The sequence below is a fragment of the Sinocyclocheilus rhinocerous genome, unplaced genomic scaffold (genome assembly GCF_001515625.1).
Source record: "Sinocyclocheilus rhinocerous isolate Xijiao unplaced genomic scaffold, SAMN03320098_v1.1 scaffold3825, whole genome shotgun sequence".
Taxonomy (NCBI): domain Eukaryota; kingdom Metazoa; phylum Chordata; class Actinopteri; order Cypriniformes; family Cyprinidae; genus Sinocyclocheilus; species Sinocyclocheilus rhinocerous.
The window spans coordinates 148,667-173,015 of record NW_015641499.1 but is presented as its reverse complement, the minus strand read 5'-3'; the positions used below and the strand labels follow the sequence as shown (position 1 = coordinate 173,015).

The window sequence follows — 24,349 nt, the reverse complement described above, 5'->3', positions numbered from 1 at the left end:
AGATAAAGTTGAAATTATATTTATACACAGTCCAAGGTACAAAGCACATTTTGATAAAAAAGAGACAAGTCGGGAGGTTGCATCAAAGCATAGCTCAGTAGCTTAGTACACATAAGATTCATAAATGTAGTTTCATTTGTCTGAGTACAAGGTTGTACTTTTTTCAATTTTGCACCCTCTTTTGTCCCACTTCTCAAGAATCAGTGTAAAATATGTGATCTAAATGAACTAAACGGATAAAAAAGACACCAAGGACTTTTAGTCCAACATCAATGTGTGACTTTATACAAAGTCAAAAATAATACCCAGATTAATGTGGAAGTAAACAGAGAAGTAAATATGTTTCTCTTTCAGTTAGCCACAATTCCCTTGATTTTAGTCCAATTCTCACGTCAATAACAGCTCTGCAGGCTCCTCAGCCATCTGTCACAGTATCTTTTTGGCATCCTGTGTCAAAACACACTCACGTGACATCATCAAAGTCCCGGCTTCTGAACATGTTAAACAGGATCAAAGCTCACTCTCATGGGGCTATTTCTGGGATGTCACGCATCAGAGATCTCCTTAATGATCAGAAGAGAGAATATAGAGGCGCTTGTATGCTGTCATTTCTCTTTGGAAGGTGTTTCCAAACATGTCTCTGTCTTCCATTGTTCAGATAAACAGGAGCACACTTCACCCCTAAACTCAAGCAGTTCTTATCAAACCCTATTTACAAATCTCCCTTAAAAAGCACCGATGCTGCAATAGAACAATGTAGCCTACTCTGCAGAACTAAAGAGAATATGCTTGAATACAACACAGTATGTCATTTTCCAAATGCTTTCCCACATCGTTTTAAGAGCAGTGTTGGGGAAAGTTACTTTTAAAAGTAATGCATTACAATATTGCGTTACTCCCTAAAAAAGTAACTAATTACGTTACTTACTTTTTATGGAAAGTAATGCGTTACGTTACTTTTGAGTTACTTTTTAAATCTGGGCAGGGCTTGCTTGTTTGTTTTTAATATAAAAGAGTTCTTCTTTTACAAATGTAAAAGCCCTTTTCACAACAGAAGTGAAATGAATACGCCTCCGGCTGAAGGAAATGCAAATTTACGTCTGTACAGTAGAGGGCGCAGCTCAAACAAAATGCATGAAGAATGTGACACAGGAGAAGAAAGTTCATCACTATTCAGCAATAACAAAAATGAAACAAATGTGTCATTTTTGCTTATTAGTATGGTTGAATTAGATCATCGAAGGTCAGTAGCAAAGACATTGGTTAATAAAATGGGATTAAATACATAAATGATATTTGTCTTATTTAACATATTTAATTATTGCAGGTTTATATATTCAGTTTGAGGAATACTGAATCTGTTTTTGTGCAGTGAGAAGAGTAAATAATGTTCATATTTAGTCTAGAACTACAGTAACATCACAGCGCACACAACGCCTCTGCACTTACTCCCCATTTCTCTCAACATGGCAACATGAGAGCTGTCAGTCAAGACATGGGAAACAAAGTAACTAGCATTACTTATTTGAAAAAGTAACTCAGATATTTCCTTCTAAATTAAAGAGTAATGCGTTACTTTACAAGTTACTTGAAAAAAGTAATCTGATTACGTAACTTGCATTACTTGTAATGCGTTACCCCCAACACTGTTTAAGAGGACAGTCACAATTCACACTTTACAATGACAAAACATTGTAGCCTACCTCTTGTTCCAAAATGTTTTTCCTAGAAGAGCTACCCTAGGTTTAATATTAGTCCGCTCACAGATGTAAAGGACTTGTCTTGCAGTTAGTGTCCTCCACCAAGGATTTCCTGCATAAATGTCAAACAAACGTTCTGACAGATTAACACAGTTGAAGAATTGTGTAGTGCATCAAACTGAGCTTCGTAGGTGGTATTTTTGGGTCTGGAGGAGCAAGTGCTCAGAATAATCAGCTGAGCATCTGTCCTTGAAAACGGAAGTGAATGTTTGGAGAAGGATTTAAGGTGTTCTTAACATGACAACAAACGTTCCCATTGTGCTTTAAAGCTTTAGGAGTAACTGATATGATATGCAGAGAAGACCATCGCAAAAATTCACAGGACAAGACAAAATTAGTGGGCGTTCCCTCTCACAAGGCACAACTAGTAATTGTATTCAAGTTCTATTCAAAACCAAGAGAACATCTGAAACAGTCCATGTAAAAGTGTCTGTTTCATAAAAAGACGTGAGTGGAAAAAAAGATGACTTTTGGGTGTTGAGGTGCTTGATTATGAGATGAAGCTCAACCCTTGACATATTTTCCAACGTTGAACATTGCCTTCATGATTTTAACTACATTTACATTACAAATTATATTTACAGTGTCTGTTATCAGTCCTGTCCTGAAGAAGAATGAATTAGAGGTTTATTATTAGAGATAAAAAACAAAGGATATGCAGGCATGCATATTTAAATCCAGATCTTTGAACATTGTTACCTGATCCTGGTGACACATTCAATTAGCCTTTGAATTTCCAAGGCTATAGAAAGATAAAGATAGTGTGACATGATTAAGGTTTGAATAGAATTGCATGTCCAAATATAGAGGGTGATTTCTGCTGCTTTAGCACATCATAATAAAAGGGCACTTCTTGCTGTGCTAAGGAGACAAGCCTGTCAGTTTGTGGTGGGGTCTGAATACTTTCCGTACCCACTGTATATATATATAAACACATTTTAATTTAATATATAATATAATTTAATGTGTACTTTTGATATAAAATGTATACATATTAAAAAAATAATATAATATAATATAATACATGTTTCATTTTCAGTGTAATCAATATCGTACTACTGAGGAGAACTAGCAAAGGTATTGTCCAACTTTTACATTTATGTTTCTATTCTTTCTCTTATGGTTGCATAATATTTTCACAAGGTCAGTGTTGTTTTCCAGTTTTGGGACATCATGAGCAGCGATGCAGAAATGGCCCAATATGGGCCAGCTGCAATCTATCTCCGCAAACCCGAGAAGGAGCGAATTGAAGCTCAGAATCGGCCGTTTGATGCCAAGACAGCCTGTTTTGTTCCTGATGCCAAAGAGCTGTACATTAAAGGCATCATTCAAAATAGAGAAGGAGGCAAGGCTACAGTCCAGACTGAGGCTGGGGAGGTGAGACGCCATGAAATCGGTTTAGATTGAAGAGTCTTTAAACATTCACTTAAAATACAAAGAAACTGTAGTGAAATCGTAGTGACTGCTCCAGAATACAGTCACATGACATTTTCCCTGCAGACTGTGACAGTGAAGGATGAGGAATGTCACCCAATGAATCCACCCAAATATGATAAAATTGAGGACATGGCCATGATGACCCACCTCAACGAGCCCTCTGTGCTGTTTAACCTCAAAGATCGTTACGCGGCATGGATGATTTATGTAAGGAACGCCTCAGTTCTGAAAAATGGTCAGATTGGAGCACTTAATGTCATTTTAATGAATCTCTGTGGTTTGTCTCTGCAAACCTACTCTGGGCTCTTCTGTGTTACTGTGAATCCTTACAAGTGGCTGCCGGTGTATAACTCAGAGGTGGTGGTGGCTTACAGGGGCAAAAAGCGCATGGAGGTGCCACCTCACATCTTCTCTGTGTCTGACAATGCATATCAGAATATGCTAACAGGTGGGTCTAATTCACTATCAGAACAACATTAGGGACACGTTTTTAATCAAGGAAAAGCTTTATAAGCTGCTTTTTATGATGACTTTTAGTTTTACATTGTCGTGAAAACTCCCATTAACAATAAATGAAGCTGTCTGCACAACAAATTTACATTGCATTGGCACTTTAAGCTGGGACTAATTTAAACGCCTCTGAATAGCCATTATGTTCATGTGCTCAACAAGTGGTTACGATGCTCAATTTGTAAGATTTAAATCTTTAATTTAAATATTGCATGAGGAAAATAGAGCCAGCCTGTCATATGTCTACAGAAGGTTCTTGATGTGAATAAATGTAAACACCATTCTGATTGGGTGATATTCTGGTCTGCTTGATGCAAATCATAGCATTCGCATGTTGGTGCAATGATGTCATATTTTTGTAGACCAACCCAGAAGATTGCATCACCCTGGTTCCCAAATACGCTCTTTGACCAACAAAAGTATATGATTAATCTTCACAAATAAACACAACTTTTATGAATTTTGAGGCCTAAGTACAATAGGCTATAAACAAACTACACCATGGTCACATGACTTCAATGTAACCGTCATTGAGCTTCTGACAACTCCTTTAGTATTTATTTAAAAGAACATTTTACCTGAAAGTTGAGTTGAGACTAGTTTACAAGAGCATGATTACTCAGTCGGACTGTGAATGTGTGCTAATCAGTAGTTGAGTAGTTGAGACTATAACCTCTGTAGTCCCATTTAGCAACTTGTTAGCAACCACCTTTTTCAAGACAAGCAAAACCTTATGCAGGTTACTGATTTATTTTATGTTGTAGAATAAAACTTGAAAACATCTTGAGCTTGTGATCACCATAGACATTAACCAAAAATATATTCAAAAGACCCATTGACTTCAGGATTTTGGAACTGGAAGTGCTAAAATGCAGCTTGTTTCCAGGTTTTGGCCTGGTCATTTTTTAATGTGAATGTATGAGGCTTCAGGTGCCAGCCATTTACAGTTACTTAAGCTGTCCAAAAGCAGTCTGTTATTCTGCTTGATAATGCAAATTGGAATTTATAAAATTATTTTAATTTAATATAGTAATCATAAACACACTGGTCTGTAGCACAAGTATTTCTTGAGCACAAAACAATATATCTTGAAGAATGTTGGTAACCAAAAAGTTGATGGTAGCCATTGACTTCTAGTATGGAGGTCAATGGAAGTCAATGACTTCCGTCATTACCAAAAAGCAAACAACAAATGGTGTGAATGTACACTCATGGGGCCTCATTCATGAAACATTCGTAAATACAGGAGTAAATTCTGAGTAAAACGGACCTTCCCGAAAACTCTCCTCCGGATTCACAAACGCGTCGTAAACGTCCGATTTGATAGTTAAACATGTGTATGTTAATGAATTCCAATCATTCGTAAATAGGGCGCTCGTGCACGCTCATTCACAATTACCATAATCCCCACCTATAATTACAGCTGCGCAAATTGCGTGTCCAGGAACGCAGTGGAATATTCTGGTCTACTTTCTCAGGGTTGGCTCCAGTATATTGCATAAATGCAATAAAGACTAATAGGCCATATGCCTAACAATAAATATTCGTTTATCCAGCGTTTTTCCAGCTGTCGATTTGGTTGCTATGATGTGGAATATCCACGGCAGTACATTTTGAAGAATATTACTATATATAAAAATACAGTAACCAGCCATGTTAACTTCTCTATTGTTGTTCAATTGTTGTACAAGTAGGATGATTGGTCGGTGTAGTACTTGTCCGCCTCTTGTCCACTGATTGGACGGCTGGGTAAAAAGTGACAGTGGCAAGCGCTGCGTTTTACCCAACGCTAAACAGTTTATCAACTCTCAGCTACAAAAAATAAATAAATAAAACGTGTACAATATTATGATGGCAGTGCATCAAAATTCAGTGTCATCAGTTTGCCAAAAAAGAACAGAAAGTTTTACGCACCATTTACACATGGCAGGGAACAGGTGCAAATTTCTTTGGTCCAACTAACATTTTGAAAATACGAACACTTTCATGAATCCGAAAATTTACCTCAGAACAGCTTTACGAACGATTTACACAAACATTTATTCTGCTCGTGTTTCATGAATGCGGTGTGCTGTAATACTACTGAAAAATCATGATCCTAACCTTTATGTACAAGGCATAAAAATATTATAAATGATAAACTGTTTATTGAATACACAAGGGTGCACAAATCAAACAGTTCGATTTTAGAACCATGCCTAACATTTTATTTTATTTTTTAAATTCTGACATTCGGCAAAGACAACACTTTACTTACTAATTCATTCTAAACAAGAAATGTAAGAGATTCCCATTATTTCTCCTGTTTCATCTGTAGACCGTGAGAATCAGTCTGTCCTGATTACGTAAGTCATGATCAATGGCCTTGACTGTGCTATAACTCTACACTCTCAAATGATAGATGATGAGCTGTGAAGCTCCAGCTGTGTAACCGTGTAACTGTGTCATTTCCAGCGGAGAATCTGGTGCAGGAAAGACTGTGAACACCAAACGTGTCATTCAGTACTTTGCGACAATCGCAGTGTCTGGAGACAAGAAGAAAGAGGCCGTGCAAGGAAAAATGCAGGTGAGGAAAAGATCATGGTGTACGAGCAGCAGGCTTGATTTTTTACTGAAACCTTTCCCCACAGGGGACGCTGGAAGATCAAATCATTTCTGCCAACCCTCTGCTTGAAGCTTTTGGGAATGCCAAAACTGTGAGGAACGACAACTCCTCACGCTTTGTGAGTTCAGCAGTTGTGCTGTCTTATTTTTAAGAAGTTAATTAGCATTTGTCTATCCTAAGTTGTAAATTCCAACAGGGTAAATTCATACGAATCCACTTTGGAATAACTGGAAAACTCGCCTCCGCTGATATTGAAACATGTAAGCCTTTTAGCACATCATCGAAATGATAACCACTTTCCACATGATAACTATGTTGTTGTCCTTCTAGATTTGCTGGAGAAGTCCAGGGTGACGTTTCAGCTGGCGGATGAGAGGAGTTACCATATCTTCTATCAGGTCACCACAGGCCATAAGCCAGAGCTGATAGGTGAGAATGTGATACATAATGTCACATGATGGCCAATCATCTTTAAGTTCTTTTTCACATTTTATCTGTTTTCTTCTTTCTCCTCAGATATGATCCTTATCACAACCAATCCCTATGATTTCCCCATGATCAGTCAAGGCCAGATCTCAGTGGCCAGCATTAATGATAAGGAGGAGTTAGAGGCCACAGATGTGAGACGCACTCAGAAACTACATATAAAATCCTTGTTTTACTACTAGTTTCTAGGGCTGCATGATCAATCAGAATTAAACCTAAATCACATTATGGCTTAGTGCAATTATCAAATAAGTTAATACTGTATGTGCAAGTACTGTGTATATAATGAGGCAACTGTGTTCAATTACACGTGAGCAATTCATAATCCAGTGTTTTCAGTATCTCATTTCACAGTAAATGCTGCTCCACACAAACTCATTTCTGCATCTGTTCTGAGTTTGCATAAAATGCATTTGGTCACCTATAAAATGTGCAAACCATCTTCTCATACTTGTAATGAGTAGCGCTTATAAACCAGCTGCTGTTATTTTAGTTTTAGTTATTTTAGTGCATCAAGTTATATTAAATGAAAATAAGAAATGTTTCCTTGGCAACTAGTTGAATTAAAATAAGTTTATTTTTTTGTAATATTTATTTATTTTATTATTTTGTTTTATTTCAGTTAACTGTTTATTAAGTTTTATTTTATTTCAAGTAACAAAAATGTTTTCATGTTTTAACTATAATAAAAAATTACAGTGCAATATTACAATATTAATATTTATTGCATTGTTTAATATTTTATTATCAATAATAATAATAATAATAATATAAATAATAATAATTATAATAGTCACATTGATATATAATCACAAAATGCAGCCCTGCACAGCACACCTGGAGCTTAAAAAAAAATCACAACTGCAATTTTTATCATAAAAATCACAATTAGATTTTTCTTTTAAAAATCCAAATCGTGCAGCCTTAGTAATTTCTTTAAATTTGATTCTCTAAAATTCTCCAGTCAGCCATTGACATCCTGGGCTTCACCACTGACGAGAAAGGCAGCATCTATAAGATGACAGGTGCAGTGATGCATTATGGGAACATGAAGTTTAAACAGAAGCAGCGTGAAGAACAGGCTGAACCCGACAGCACTGAAGGTATAGGTGACATATCTAAGCATCAGGCCTATCTATGATCATTTTTGCATTCTTAATCTGCCAGACTAAAATATTCTAATGCTAATTTATCATTTAGCTGACTAGAACCATTAGTTCGCCCAAAAATTTTAATACTGTAATGATTTACTCACCCTTGTTTATTCCAAACCCGCTATTACTTTTATTTTCTCTGTGGAACACAAAAAAAGATATTTAACAGAATGTTCATGCTGCTCTTCAATGAAAATAATAGTGGACAGATGTCTTTTGACCAGAGTGCAAAAATGACTAGAAAATATCATAAAAGTAGTCCAGACATATGTGCCATACTCTTCTAGTAGGCTATACAGCTTCTGAAGCCACATAATTCTAGCAACAGATCTTTTCTTTCGTATTGTGATGCGCATCTGGGTGAAACAGCATTTGACATTTAACAAATGACATTTTGAGTAAATTATGTGGCCAGAATTTGATGAATTGTACACAAAAAGATCAATTACATGCAATGAGAAAACAGATTTTAAGGTAGATTTCCATTTCATGCTGACTTTAAAGAAGAGGCTACAATTGAAGCCATTGTTCACTTATATACTGTACAAATATGGCATGTGAAGATTCATAGCGGCAGGTTGATGTCAATGATGCAAGAAATACTGGTTTGTTGTTCCCAGTTCTGTACCTACAAAGCTACACCCACAAAATCCACCAAGCCTTTGGTGTCTTTCATCAAAAAGGTGACACATTTCTCTGTGAAGTATGTAAGTATATTTCTGTGTTGTGGCTGTTGCAGTGGCTGATAAAGTCGCTTACCTGATGGGACTGAACTCTGCCGACTTGTTGAAAGTTCTTTGTTATCCCAGAGTGAAAGTTGGGAATGAGTACATCACTAAGGGGCAGACCGTTCAACAGGTATGCGCTTCATATTCTTGCGACTCTGCTTCAGTGGCATGTTTACATGATCTAGTCAACACTGTACTAAATCTATTAACCCCACAGGTTATGAATTCTGTGTTGGCCTTAGCAAAGTCCGTCTACGAGAAGATGTTCTTGTGGATGGTTGTCCGAATCAACCAGATGCTGGACACCAAGCAGCCTCGCGCTTTCTTCATTGGAGTACTTGACATTGCTGGATTTGAAATCTTTGATGTGAGCCACATGTATTTGATAATTAATGTGTCAGGCTGTCACAGCTGTGCGAAGCTTTGATTATGAAAATTAAATAACAGCTCTAGTGGATGGCAAAATGATTCATAGTTTGATTGTTCTGAATTAGTTCAATAGCCTGGAGCAGCTGTGCATCAACTTCACCAATGAAAAACTGCAACAGTTCTTCAACCATCACATGTTTGTGCTAGAACAAGAAGAGTACAAGAAGGAGGGAATAGACTGGGAGTTCATAGACTTTGGAATGGATCTGGCCGCCTGTATTGAGCTTATTGAGAAGGTAGGCCATCTCAGGAAATGAATAGTACTCACAAATGTGTGCAGTTTTTCAAATTATGTTTATTCTCCCCGTATCAGCACTCAGTCATGCCAGTAGCCTATAAAAGGTGTTTTATTCTACAAAATTGTGGTCCCCCTCATCACATCACCAACCAAATACTACTTACTTTATCTGAGTGTGAAAATTACTTTTGGGGTCAGATTTGAAATTAAATCCATAATTTTGAGGTTTGCATTCTTCAACCCAAATGGTTACATAAACATCAACAAAATGCAGTTTAATTGTTTCAAATATGTGACCCTGGAGCACAAAACCAGTCTTAAGTCGCTGTGGTATATTTGTAGCAATAGCCAAAAATACATTGTATGGGTCAAAATTATAGATTTTTCTTTTATGCCAAAAATCATTAGGATATTAAGGAAAGATCATGTTCCATGAAGATATTTTGTAAATTTCCTACCGTAAATATATCAAAACGTAATTTTTGATTAGTAATATGCATTGCTAAGGACTTCATTTGGATAACTTTAAAGGCGATTTTCTCAATATTTGGATTTTTTTTTTGCACCCTCAGATTCCAGATTTTCAAATAGTTGTATCTCGACCAAATATTGTCCTATCCTAACAAACCATACATCAATGGAAAGCTTATTTATTCAGCTTTCAGATGATGTATACATCTCAATTTAGAAAAATTGACACTTAAGACTGGTTTTGTGGTCCACGGTCACATATAATATTTAGAATTAAAATTGTTTAGTTTATTTATTTTACAAGACTTACAATGTTAGTTCACCCAAAAATCTAAATTTGTTCAATCAAAACACTTGTTCTAAACTTGTATGATTTGTTTTCCTGCTGAACACAAAAGAAGACATTTTGAAGAATGTTGGTAACCAAAAAGTTGACGATAGCCTTTGACTTCCACAGTATTGTTTCCCATACTATGGACGTCAATGGCTACCATCAAGGGTTATTTTATTTTTTTACATTTGCAAATCACTAGAAATCAGTTTTTTTGTGATACTGCATTCATACTGATAGAGGCCAGTATAAAGTTCACCACTGGGGGAAAAAAAGAAGTGTGCATAACTATAATAATAATAGTTTGAATGTGTACTTGCAGTTCAAATCTTAAAATTCTGTTTTAAAAGAGATTACTTGCAGATAATTTAAAAGAAATGAAAAGCCAGGTAAGTGTACTTAAAGAGAGCACACATTCATGACTGCATTTCTTAGCACTCTTGTAAAAAGTCTTGAAATTTAATTTGTGATTTGGAAATCTGATTTTAATGGTCCAAATGATTAAAAAAGCACAGTGTTTTATCTTCTCAAGATTCCATCAGGTCGAAACATTGCACTTCTTGATAGTAGTGCACGCTTTCACTAGACTTTTCACTTCTTCATTAATTCATGAATAGCGTGTACCAAATCTGATTTCCCGGTGTACACTTATGACTTCATCGTTTTGTCTGCCAGCCAATGGGAATCTTTTCCATCCTTGAAGAGGAGTGTATGTTCCCAAAGGCAACTGACACCTCCTTCAAGAACAAGCTGCATGACCAGCATCTGGGCAAGAACAATGCTTTCCAAAAGCCCAAGCCAACCAAAGGCAAGGCTGAAGCTCACTTCTCCTTAGTGCACTATGCCGGCATCGTCGACTACAACATCTCCGGCTGGCTGGACAAAAACAAGGACCCGTTAAACGAGTCTGTTGTTCAGTTGTACCAGAAGTCATCAGTCAAGCTGCTGGCTCACCTGTATGCCTCCTTTGCCTCTGCTGAAGCAGGTAAATCATTCTGAAACATTAGAAGTAGAACTAAAATGATTTAACCATTAATCTATCACTTTTTGTTCCAAAGAGGCCAATAACGGAGGAGCAGGAGGCAAAAAAGCAGCCAAGAAGAAAGGAGGCTCTTTCCAGACAGTCTCAGCTGTATTCAGAGTATGAACACCGAGAGGTTTTATACTTCCTTTTTGCTTGTTAGTTATTTGAAATGACATGGATTGTTTCACTTCTCCCAGGAAAACCTGGGCAAGCTAATGACCAACTTGCGAAGCACACATCCTCACTTTGTACGCTGCCTGATCCCCAATGAGGTGAAAACACCAGGTACATGAATAAGATTGAATTCAGCACAGTATTTGAATGTTAAAAAAATTATTTAATTCTATTTTAATCATTGACTCATACAGGAACAATGGACAACCATCTGGTTATCCACCAGTTACGCTGTAATGGCGTACTGGAAGGCATCAGGATTTGTAGGAAAGGTTTTCCAAGTAAGATCCTTTATGCTGACTTCAAGCAGAGGTAATTTAATGAGAATATTCAGCGCATTTGCTTTTATATTATTATTATCACATGGCTCTGTGGAATATATTCTGTTGTCAAATATACATTTGCATAATGACTATTAACTTGTATAACTGACCATTGTCTCAGCCAACTGATTTTCCATATAGCTCTATCATAACACACGACTCCATAATCTCTTTCTTCTCTCATAATACTAATTTCAAATTCAGATCAATATTTAATGTCCATTTATTTGGTATTTAATGTTGTATTAAATTGGAAGTTTCAACACTCCACTCTACACTGTATTGCAATTTACAATAATGACCAACATATGTATCAAAAGATGTATGATCTAACATCTATAATCTCATGGTCACAGGTACAGAATCCTTAATGCCAGTACGATCCCTGAAGGACAGTTCATCGATGGAAAGAAGGCTTCTGAGAAGCTCATGGGATCAGTTGATATTGATCACACACAGTATAAGTTTGGCCACACAAAGGTCACACAAATTTGTCTTCTTACTGGCCTCAATCTGTTATCAATTTGGAAAATGTTATTGATAACATTCACTATTACATACTGACACTTAATTCATCTAACAGGTGTTTTTCAAAGCTGGCCTATTGGGGACATTAGAGGAAATGCGAGATGAAAAATTGGCATCATTGGTTTCCCGCATTCAGTCCTTATGCCGAGGATATCTCATGAGGAAAGAGTTTGAGAAGATGTATGCTCAAAAGTACGTTTACAGGAATCTCAAACGTCTCAAATAAGTTGCCAATATACCATTATACATCTTTCAGATGTACATCAGTGTCAATGAGATCTTTTTATATTTTGAATTTGTTTTTATTTTTTGTATTTTCCATTTTCTTTTTAATTTTAGTTACATTTTTGGTTAGCTGTGTTTTTTTTAAATGTCTATACAGTTTTTATTCTTTTTTATTTCATTTATTAGTTTTAGTTATTTTTATACATTAATTTAAACTAAATCAAAATGAGAAATGTTACATTGGTAACTAGCTTTAAATAGTTTGTTTATATTTAATAAAAAATGTTTTTAATTTTAGTTAGCTACAATAAACCTGATGATTTTTCCAGAGATGCAATTTACACTTTGCAATACAACCTCCGTGCATTTATGAATGTAAAACACTGGCATGGATGAAGCTGTTTTATAAGATAAAGCCTCTCTTGAAGAGTGCTGAAACAGAGAAGGAGATGGCCACCATGAAGGAGGACTTTCTGAGGTGCAAAGAGGAGCTTGCTAAAGCCGAGGCCAAACGCAAAGAGCTGGAGGAGAAAATGGTCTCTTTGATACAGGAGAAGAATGATCTGCTCTTACAAGTCCAAGCTGTTAGTGATTATTCTTCTTAACTCCTTTTCTGTAATGTGTCTCTTAATATTTTAACTTAAAAAAAAGACATGCATTTGTTGGAGCATGGCCTAATGATTACTAAAACATTGAGCTGTGGGTGTCACAAGTTCATAATCATTTCCTAACCTTTTTCTTGATATCGCTTTAGGGAAAAGTAACAAAAAGCAAATCTAATGCAACACTATTGACAATTTAAAGACTCTCTCATTTGACTGCATAGGACAGTGAGAATCTCATAGATGCTGAAGAGAGGTGTGAAGGGCTGATAAAAAAGCAAACTCCAGCTAGAGGCCAAGCTGAAAGAGCTGACTGAAAGACTGGATGATGAAGAAGAAATCAATTCAGAGCTGACGGCAAAGAAAAGGAAACTAGAGGATGAATGCTCTGAGCTGAAGAAAGACATTGATGATCTGGAGCTCACCTTGGTTAAAGAGGAGAAGGAAAAGCATGCAACTGAGAATAAGGTTTGAATATCCCAATGTATACATGCACAACTTAATCTCATTGTCAGATTTGATGGACAATCAATGGATTTTTGCAGGTTAAAAACCTTACAGAGGAAATATCTAGCCAAGATGCAAATCTTGCAAAGCTAACAAAAGAAAAGAAAGCCCTCCAAGAAACACACCAACAAATTACTGATGATCTCCAGGCTGAGGAGGACAAAGTCAATACTCTGACCAAAGCCAAAACCAAGCTTGAACAACAAGTGGATGACGTGAGTATGGCAATCACAAAAATGCTAAATATAAGAAGCTCATTTGAGAGTTGTATTCTAATACTCTTCAAATTAGCTTGAAGGTTCCCTTGAGCAAGAGAAGAAGACACGAATGGACCTTGAGAGGGCCAAGAGGAAGCTGGAAGGTGATGTGAAAATATCCCAAGAGTCCATCATGGACCTGGAGAATGACAAGCAACAACTGGAAGAGAAACTCGAAAAGTAGTATTTCTGATAAGCATTGAAAAACATGTATCATTAACAAAGTGTATTAACCATTTCTAAATTCCTTCTTCCAGAAAAGACTTTGAGATCAGCCAATTGTTAAGCAAAATAGAGGATGAGCAATCAATGGGTTCCCAGCTTCATAAGAAGATAAAAGAGCTCCATGTAAGCTGTTTTTCTGTTTGTTCTTCAAGAAGTGCCAGCTGAAGATATGAAAAGGCTCATTATTGTACTTTCTTTCCCATCTAAGGCTCGCACTGAGGAATTAGAAGAGGAGATCGAGGCTGAGCGTGCAGCTCGGGCCAAGGTGGATAAGCAGAGAGCTGATCTCTCCAGGGAACTTGAGGAGATCAGCGAGAGGCTGGAAGAAGCCAGTGGTGCCACTGCAGCTCAAGTCGAGATGAACAAGAAACTAGAGATTGGATTTCAGAAGCTGCGGCGTGATCTCGAAGAGGCCAACCTACAACACGAGGCCACCGCAGCAACCCTACGCAAGAAACATGCTGACAGCATGGCAGAGCTCGGAGAACAACTCGACAATCTCCAGCGAATCAAGCAAAAACTGGAGAAAGAGAAGAGCGAATGCAAGATGGAGATTGACGATCTAGCAGGCAACTTGATGGTTATAGCAAAAGCCAAGGTTTATAAATTCTACCATTCTGCCAATCCTGACACCTAACAGGGAAATGGCATTGTCTAAAACAGTATATCTGTAAATGACAGGTTAAGCTGGAGAAGATGTGCCATAATCTTGAAGACCAACTGTCTGAAGTGAATAGCAAGAACGAGGAGAACATGCGTCAAATTAATGACCTCGGCTCCCAGAAAGCCCATCTTCAAAGTGAAAATGGTAGGCAGTGATTTCACAGATACCAATTAATTTTATGTGCCATTTGTTGCAGAGCGTCTGACTTTGTTTGTTCAACAGACGAGTATTCTAGACAAATTGAGGAGAAGGATAGTCTGATTTCACAGTTGGTACGGGCCAAACAGGGCTTTACTCAGCAAATCGATGAACTGAAGAGACAGCTTGAGGAAGAGTCAAAGGTAATGAAATGCGCAAGATAATATGGCATCAGAGCTAGCAAAGCAGCATGTGCTTTTGAACTCTAATAATCTATCCTTATAGGCTAAGAATGCTCTAGCCCACGGCTTACAATCAGCACGTCATGACTGTGATCTCCTGAGGGAGCAGATTGAAGAAGAACAGGAAGCCAAAGCTGAGATACAACGAGGGATGTCTAAAGCCAGCAGTGAAGTAACTCAGTGGAGAACCAAATATGAGTCTGATGCTATTCACCGCACTGATGAACTTGAGGAGGCCAAGTAAGACAAGCATGAGTTTGCAAGTTAATAGGGTGAACCCAAGTAGGGTGTGTTCCTGGGTATCTCAATTTCTTTTGGTCCTGGAACAACTTTCCTGTCAACCAGATTTTACATTCTTTTAAACATTCTTATAATTTTCCTCTGATTTCAGGGGTTGGTCAGGGTAAGTGATGTGATTATTTAATATGAATGCTATTCCATGATTAACTAAGGCTATCAACTGAGGCACCATGAATGAATGATGCATTTATATAGAACTTTATTGTGTATTGCTATACACCCAAAGCGTTTTACGCTTTAAGCGCCAGTGGAGGGAATTTGGCCAGGACACCGGGGTTACACCCCTACACTTTACGAGAAGTGCCATGCGATTTTTAATGACCACAGAGTCAGGACCTCAGTTTAATGTCTCATCCAAAAGATGGTGCTTTTTGACAGTATAGTGTCCCCGTCACTATATTGGGGCATTAGGACCCACACAGACCACAGGGTGAGCACCCCCTGCTGGCCTCATTAACTCCTCTTCCAACAGCAACCTAGTTTTCCCAGGAGGTCTCCCAACCAGGTACTGACCAGGCTCAACCCTGCTTAGCTTCAGTGGGCAACCAGTCTTGGGCTGCAGGGTGATATGGCTGTGGCATATACTTGGGTTATGGGTAATATGGGTATTATGGGTATACCATACTTGGGTTAATCACATCAGTTCATGTTGGCACTTGTCTGAAAAAGGGCTCTCCCCAAACTTAATTATATTTATGAATACATTCATATTTGTAACAAATCCCATTCAAAAACACATTTACTTTTTTACATATTCATTTAAAAATATAATCGTATTATCCTTGTTGTTGCAATGTTCGTAGTCTGTGTTGATACCTTTGCTGCAAAACGAAGTTCCCCTTTCAATGGTTTACCCCTTGTAAACCATTGAAAAGTCATGCATTTTCAATGGTTTACAAGTCTGTTCAAAACCACATTAAACCAACTTGAGTACAAAGAGTATGTTCCTAACAATATGGCAGTATGGTTTAAACTAGATTTGAAAAACAAATCCCCTTTTCTTTATTGTGGACACCCTTATACGTCATTGTCCCATTAATCTTTGCAGGAAAAAGCTTGCTCAGCGCCTCCAAGAAGCAGAGGAGCAAATAGAAGCAGCAAATGCAAAGTGTGCGTCCCTGGAGAAAACCAAGTACAGACTACAGAGTGAGATAGAGTACCTTATGATATATTTGGAAAGGGCAAATAGCTCGGCAGTGAATTTAGACAAGAAGCAGAGGAAAACGAAGTTCCCCTTTCAATGGTTTACCCCTTGTAAACCATTGAAAAGTCATGCATTTTCAATGGTTTACAAGTCTGTTCAAAACCACATTAAACCAACTTGAGTACAAAGAGTATGTTCCTAACAATATGGCAGTATGGTTTAAACTAGATTTGAAAAACAAATCCCCTTTTCTTTATTGTGGACACCCTTATACGTCATTGTCCCATTAATCTTTGCAGGAAAAAGCTTGCTCAGCGCCTCCAAGAAGCAGAGGAGCAAATAGAAGCAGCAAATGCAAAGTGTGCGTCCCTGGAGAAAACCAAGCACAGACTACAGAGTGAGATAGAGTACCTTATGATATATTTGGAAAGGGCAAATAGCTCGGTAGTGAATTTAGACAAGAAGCAGAGGAATTTTGATAAGGTAAATAAAACAGGTTTCATGGAATCATTCATTTATATTTTTTACCTGAAAATATTTACCCGTTACTTGAAACAGAACAATACAATTGAATTTCACACCTTCTGAAATAGAGCCACCATAATAAGCAGATGAAATTCTTGGGAAAGTGTCTCTCTATTCTGACTTCGTAGGTTCTGGTTGAATGGAAGCAAAAGTATGAAGAGTCACAGGCAGAGCTGGAAGGTGCTCAGAAAGAGTCTCGATCACTGAGCACTGAGCTCTTTAAATTAAGAAACTCTTATGTGGAGACCTTGGACCATCTGGAAACTTTTAAACGAGAGAACAAGAATTTGCAGCGTAAGTTGCTGATTGGGTTGATGCAACAAAAAATATTCTAAAATATACCTAAAACATGATCTATTTATATTATAAAACTAGCAATGGTTCCTATTCTTTCAACGTGTATCTCACACACAGAGGAAATCTCAGATCTCACTGAGCAGATAGGTGAGACTGGAAAAGGCATCCATGAACTGGAGAAGGCCAGGAAGCAAATGGAGATGGAGAAATCTGAGATACAATGTGCACTAGAGGAGGCAGAGGTAAATATATATCTAATAAGTTCGTAGACTGCATACAGGTGAGGTTAATGCTCCAAAAATGGATCATGATATGTTTTAGGCATCCCTGGAAGATGAGGAATCTAAGATCCTCCGTGTACAACTAGAGCTCAACCAGCTTAAGGCTGACATGGAAAGAAAGCTGGCCGAAAAGGATGAAGAGATTGAACAGCTGAAGAGAAATACCCAGAGAGTCACAGACTCCATGCAAAGCACTCTGGATGCTGAGGTGCAAAGCAGGAATGATGCCCTGAGAGTCAAGAAGAAGATGGAAGGGGATCTCAATGAGATGGAGGTACAGTTGAGCCACGCTAATCGCCTCGCTGCAGAAGCCCAGAAACAGCTTCGAAACCTTCAAGGACAACTTAAGGTGACTTGATTTGAAATAATTTGATAGTGGCTGACGTTTGGGCCATGGCTTAGAAGTTAGTGGATGAAGTTTTGAGATGAAGTTCATGTAGATTATCCAGGTTCCACGAGTTTGCCAAAGTCTGTAACATGTCCCAATTCCATCCTATTGCATTCTTGTCATTTTCCACTCAGTTTGTCTAACTCATGGTGAGGGTACATCTGGTCAACCAGCATTGGTTTGTTTCTCACCAGCAGGTTTACCTGATGGACTACATGGGAACCTGGCTGATCCAGGGTGTCTTGATTAGGCTAGTTAAGAAACACAACATATGCTGCTGAGCAGTGACTAATCTGATTGGTCCATGTCTCAACAGGATGTTCAGCTTCACTTTGATGATTCTCTCAGAGAACAGGAGGACATGAAGGAACAGCTAGCAATGTCTGAACGCAGGAGTTTGCTGATGCAGGCTGAGATTGAAGAACTGAGAGTTTCTGTGGAACAAACTGAGAGGAGCCGGAAAATCGCTGAGCAGGAGCTGACAGATGCCAGTGAACGAGTGGGACTCCTGCATGCCCAGGTTAGCAACGCCAGTCTAGAATCTTAGCTTTGAAACAAAAATGCACAAGTCTTTTATAAAGTACCATCTACCTCCACTTTTTCAGAACACTAGTCTTCTGCACACCAAGAAAAAGCTTGAAGCTGATATTTCCCAGCTCCAGAGTGAAGTGGAGGACTCTGCTCGGGAGTCAAGGAATGCTGAGGAAAGGGCTAAGAAAGCAATAACTGATGTAAGTAGATGACTACTTATTCTAACTGCTATACTTCTAATAGATGAAGAGGTGCTCTTTGTTTTTCAACTACAAATGTTCACCCACAGAATCAGACACTGCTTTATATAAAGCATTTCACATTCTCAATTATGATAAAGCTTGGTTCGTAGGTCTGTTGGGTCAGTTTCTTAACACAACCAAACTGCTCCAGAGTAAGTTTCAATCAGGCCAAGACCACCTCAGTCTTGGACCAGTTGTTTTGGTGCAAATCCAAGCATATTGTGTTCATATATGTCTAAACAAACTGAACTAAGGGAGAAAGTGCACCGGGTTCCAAAACAAATGCTTCAAAAGAGTCAGGTGTAAAAATGTTCCATTCTGATTCCATTCATTAATTTCTGTTCTTACTTCCCTCGAAGGCTGCAATGATGTCAGAAGAGCTCAAGAAAGAGCAAGACACCAGTGCACACCTGGAGCGAATGAGGAAGAGCCTGGAGGCTACAATCAAAGACCTGCAGAATCGTTTGGATGAAGCAGAAAACTTAGCCCTGAAGGGTGGGAAGAAACAACTCCAGAAACTGCAATCCAGGGTTCGTAGGTGTGTGGTCAAACAAACACATGGATCATATGAATGTTTTCTGTACTACATTGTTACCTGTTGTCCAGGTCCGCGAACTGGAGAATGAGCTGGATGCTGAACAAAAGCGTGGAGCTGATGCTATCAAAGGCGCTCGTAAATATGAAAGAAAAATGAAGGAGCTTACCTACCAGGTATGCAGTAGACATCTGAACTGCTAGTTGTCCAGTAGATACATAAGTGACAATATTGTTTTTATATGTAGTCTGAGGAGGACAAGAAGACAGTTAACAGACTTCAGGATCTGGTAAATAAACTTCAGATAAAAGTCAAGGCCTACAAGAGACAAGCAGAGGAGGCTGTAAGTCAAAATACATCCATCTGACTTTATAAATGCTCAACTCTGTAAAACTCAGTGAGTAGTTGCATATAATATGTGCTTTAATAGGAGGAACAAGCCAATGTCCATCTAGCGCGGTGGAGGAAGGCCCAGCATGAGCTTGAACAGGCCGAGGAGAGAGCAGACATGGCTGAGTCTCAGGTCAACAAGATGAGAGCAAGGAACCGGGATCTGGGCGCAAAGGTCAGTGTTTGGATCTCTTGAGCTGCTTGGTGAGCCCCACCAGTTGCTTTTCATAATATGCACTGCAGTGTGGGATGGAAAGTTGTGGGAGATTAAAATTAAAATATTTTTCCTCTTTGTAAACAGGGACAAGAAAACCGAATGGAGTAAAGGATTCATAGTCCATGTGTCTTCACTTAAAAGTAGTAATGAAAGCAGCATGTCTGGAACAGTTCTAGGTCACTAGTGACACATTTTCTTAGTTTATTCATTAGGCTAAACCATTTAATGCTAACATTGCTGGAGGTGAAAGCAGAAACAATTTGATATGTCATGTGACTATTGATATAAACATCATATAGGGTTGTATTTTAAATAAAAATGCAAATCAAAAAAGGTTAGCAGAGCTGTGTGAAATGGCTGTAGATCCTATAGTTGTCACTTCTCACTTACTCTTGAAAGGCAAATTTTCAGCAATTTAGAAGATTTTTTTTTTCAAAAGAATGTTCTCCATAAGCATGCCTAGAAATATTTAAAAATCAGAAAAATAAATAAGACTCTATAAAAACTTTAATTAAACTGCTTATTCCATTGATGCACTGCAAATCACAGTCAGGTAATTGGAATTGAACCGATCTGAAATATTCGTAGTATAGATCTATTGACTATTTATGTGTACGATACCATATGTTTATTGCAAAATTATCAATCATATTCATAACGGTGAGTTGTTTGAAAATGGAGCGATATTGACTCATTACTTCATTCACAGTGCTTTGTAGGAGTGGGCGTTCACTGCTGAGTTCTTTTGGCACTTTTCCTGTTTCCATGGGAACAGCAACCTCTCTGATTGGCGGATCTCTTAGTATTGTGGGTAGTGTAGTTTTTCACAGGGAACTGCTCAATTAAACTTTTTCTTTTCAAAAGCACACTTACTGTATGTGTAACTTGCTAAGTAAATGCAATCATCGATCATCTCTACAGAGAAAATAAATGGGGTTTTACTCCCATTTTGCTCTTGGACAGCAGGGCTGATAAATACTAAAATAACTATAGCACTAGATTTGGTCATGTTTTATTCAGCTTCATAGTGTATGTTTTATTCAACTTGTTAGTATATAAGAATAACAACAACAACAAAAAAACACAATCTAATGCTTTTGCCCAATCATTTCAGCCCACTTTAAATATTTTATATTTTAAAATTATTTTATATTTTAAACTGACAGTGACACACTTGTCTCCGGATAACTGTTTGCATGATGTTTATTTAAGAATTAACTTTTGGTTGTAATTGAATCAATCTGATTATTTAAAATGCATTACATATTTAAAATTCATACTTACTGTACACAGTGACTTACAAATTATTATAAAAGCAACTGAAACACCTGGCAAAAAAAAATCATAATTGTCATCAGTTATCACCAGTTCCCATTTCCTTGCCCTTTGTGTTGCTTGTGCAGTGAACGCTTGTGATTTTTTAAAAACAATTCAATGAATAATTAAAAGGAGCAGTCAAATTTTTTGACATGAAATTCAGATCCACATTTACAGTGTTTTAATGGTTACTTTGCAGAGTGCTATCAGACATAAACAGATTTGCATGATCATTCGCAAACATACTAAAAAAGTATTCTTTATTATGCAACCCAGATTTTTTGCAGTTCTTGCACATATCAAACAGATTACACAGAGGTAAAAATGCTGAGCGGACACATTTTAAATTTACATAGAGAGGAAAACTCTCTTATTTTTCAGTAACCCACTTTGAATCTTGACCTCTATAGGGACTATGTTTGAGACTTAGGGAAATGGCTATATTTATCATGACATTTGATGGTTCTGCCACACATAGAAATGTTCTGACCAGAGAAAAAAACAAAACAAAACAAAAAAGTCATTATTACTGTACATTAGTAAAATAATGCTACAACTGTTATATTGATTAACTCTTTTAAACCTATACCAAAAATGTAGGAAAAAATACTGCACATAAAACCTCAAGAATGTTGAATTTTAGCTTACCATTAAAACAGTTTAAGTTGACGTTACCTTTATATATTCCACATGTTGCATTTATATGTGTCCCAACTTGTATGAAGTGTGATTTATATCAATAAAGTGAAGCAATTTGTCTGCAGCTCTCTTCTTGTGTATCTTGTTTGATAGGAATATGAATTTAAGACATCATATGGGTTAGATAAGGTGAAACATACTTATGTTCGTGTCTGCATGAAATGAGAACAGCACATTTATAGACTGCTGCTTCTCAGATTAGACAGCAACTTGTTCTGGTTTTCTTATGAATCAAGGATAATGAATTATTCATGATATTTTGCAGATGCATAAGTATTCATGAATGAATGGAAAGAAGATATCAGGTATATCAGAGGGTAAAGAGAGAAGCAGGGTCTAGATATTTTTACAGAGCCAGAGTTTTCAAGGCAAGGCAAGTTTATTTATATAGCACATTTCATACACAATGGTAATTCAAAGTGCTTTACATAAAAGGAAGTAAAATAATCATAAAAAAATAATCACAACAATAAAACAAGGAATTTAAAAACTTTTAAAATGATTTAAAAATTGATTTAAAATGGATTTAAAACAGTAAAAGATAGAAAATGATTATAATAATACATTTTATTATATATAAAATACAGTGCAAACAGTTCGGACGTAGCACAGTGCTCATTCAATAAATGCACAGCTAAACAGATGAGTTTTGAGTCTGGATTTAAATGTGGCTAATGTTTTAGCACATCTGATCTCTTCTGGAAGCTGGTTCCAGCTGCGGGCGGCATAATAGCTAAAAGCGGACTCCCCTTGTTTTGTGTGAACCCTTGGTATTTCTAACTGACTCGATCCTAATGATCTGAGTGGTCTGTTAGGTTTATATTCAGTGAGCATATCTGTAATGTATTTAGGTCCTAGGCCATTGAGTGATTTATAAACAAGTATAAGTACTTTAAAACCAATCCTAAATATAACTGGACGCCAGTGTAAAGACCTGAGGACTGGTGTGATATGCTCAGATTTTCTGACTCTGCATGTCATGGACGTCCACTTAGACTTATGCTCTCCTATACTCACATAATAACCTCTCCCTTCTAAGTATGACCTGAACCATTTGATTGCCATCCCAGAAAGCCCGACCCAGTTTTCCAGTCTCTCTAGTAGTATGTTATGATCGACAGTGTCAAACGCAGCACTGAGATCTAGTAGTACCAGCACTGATATTTTGCCAGATTCAGAATTTAAGCGAATATCATTTATTATCTTAATGAGTGCTGTCTCTGTGCTGTGATGCGGTCGAAAACCAGATTGAAAATTTTCCAGGTATCCATTTGAGTTTAAGTATTTGTTCAGCTGATTAAAGACTACCTTTTCAATAATCTTTCCTATAAAAGGAAGGTTTGATATTGGTCTATAGTTGCTCAATATGGTGTTATCAAGATTGCTCTTTTTCAGAAGGGGTTTAACAACTGCAGTTTTCAGGGAGTTTGGAAAAGTCCCAGAAAGAAGTGAGGCGTTCACCACTTCTAAGAGATCTGCTTCCAAACAGTTAAGCACCCTTTTGAAAAAAGATGTGGGACGTGTGTTAAGATAGCAGGTTGACGATTTAAGGTGCTGCACTATTTCTTCCAAAATTTTGCTATCAATTTCTTCAAAAATAGACATAGTATCTTTTTTTTTTATATTGCGGTCGAATCTGTCTGACCTCTGCATAACTTGATGTGCTAATCACCTTCCTGATATTAATGATCTTCTCAGAAAAGAAGGAAGCAAACTCATTGCATTTGCTGTCAGAGAGCATTTCACTGGGAATCTGACTTGGGTGGTTTGTCAGTCTCTCAACAGCAGCAAAAAGAGTGCGAGTGTTGTTTAAGTTACTGTTTATAAGGTTTGAGAAGAATCTCTGTCTAGCTGTGGCTAGTTCCACATTGAAAGCATGAAGGCTATCTTTATAGATGCTATAGTGAACTTCAAGTTTCGTCTTCCGCCACATCCGCTCAGATTTTCTACATTGTCTTTTCATACTCTGTACTGCTGTTGATTTTCCCCAAGGTGATTTTTGTCTGCCAGTCTTCTTATTGACTTTTACAGGAGCAATATCATCAATAACATTCTTAACTTTTGAGTTAAAGGAATCAAGGAGAAGATCAATAGAGTCTGCAGAAATGCTTGGTGTTAAAGATATAGCCTCCATAAATAGCACACTAGTGTTTTCGTTAATGCATCTCTTTCTGACAGAGACAGATCTAGATTCAGTGGTAACAGAGATCAATATATCAAAGAAAATACAGAAGTGATCAGATAGTGCTACATCCTTAATAACAATGGATGAAATGTTTAGACCTCTACTGATGAGTAAATCTAACGTATGTCCACGATTGTGTGTTCAAGTCACCTTTATTTATATAGCGCTTTTAACAATACAGATTGTGTCAAAGCAAATGAACAGCATTAATTAGGAAAATAGTGTGTCAATAATGCAAAA

The 24,349-nt window shown here is 37.4% G+C and overlaps 1 pseudogene; it reads left to right on the top strand.

The window, feature by feature from the left end:
- The first annotated feature begins 2,933 nt into the window (after positions 1-2,933).
- Positions 2,934-20,151, top strand: LOC107755179 (myosin heavy chain, fast skeletal muscle-like; annotated as a pseudogene).
- The last annotated feature ends 4,198 nt before the right edge of the window (positions 20,152-24,349 follow it).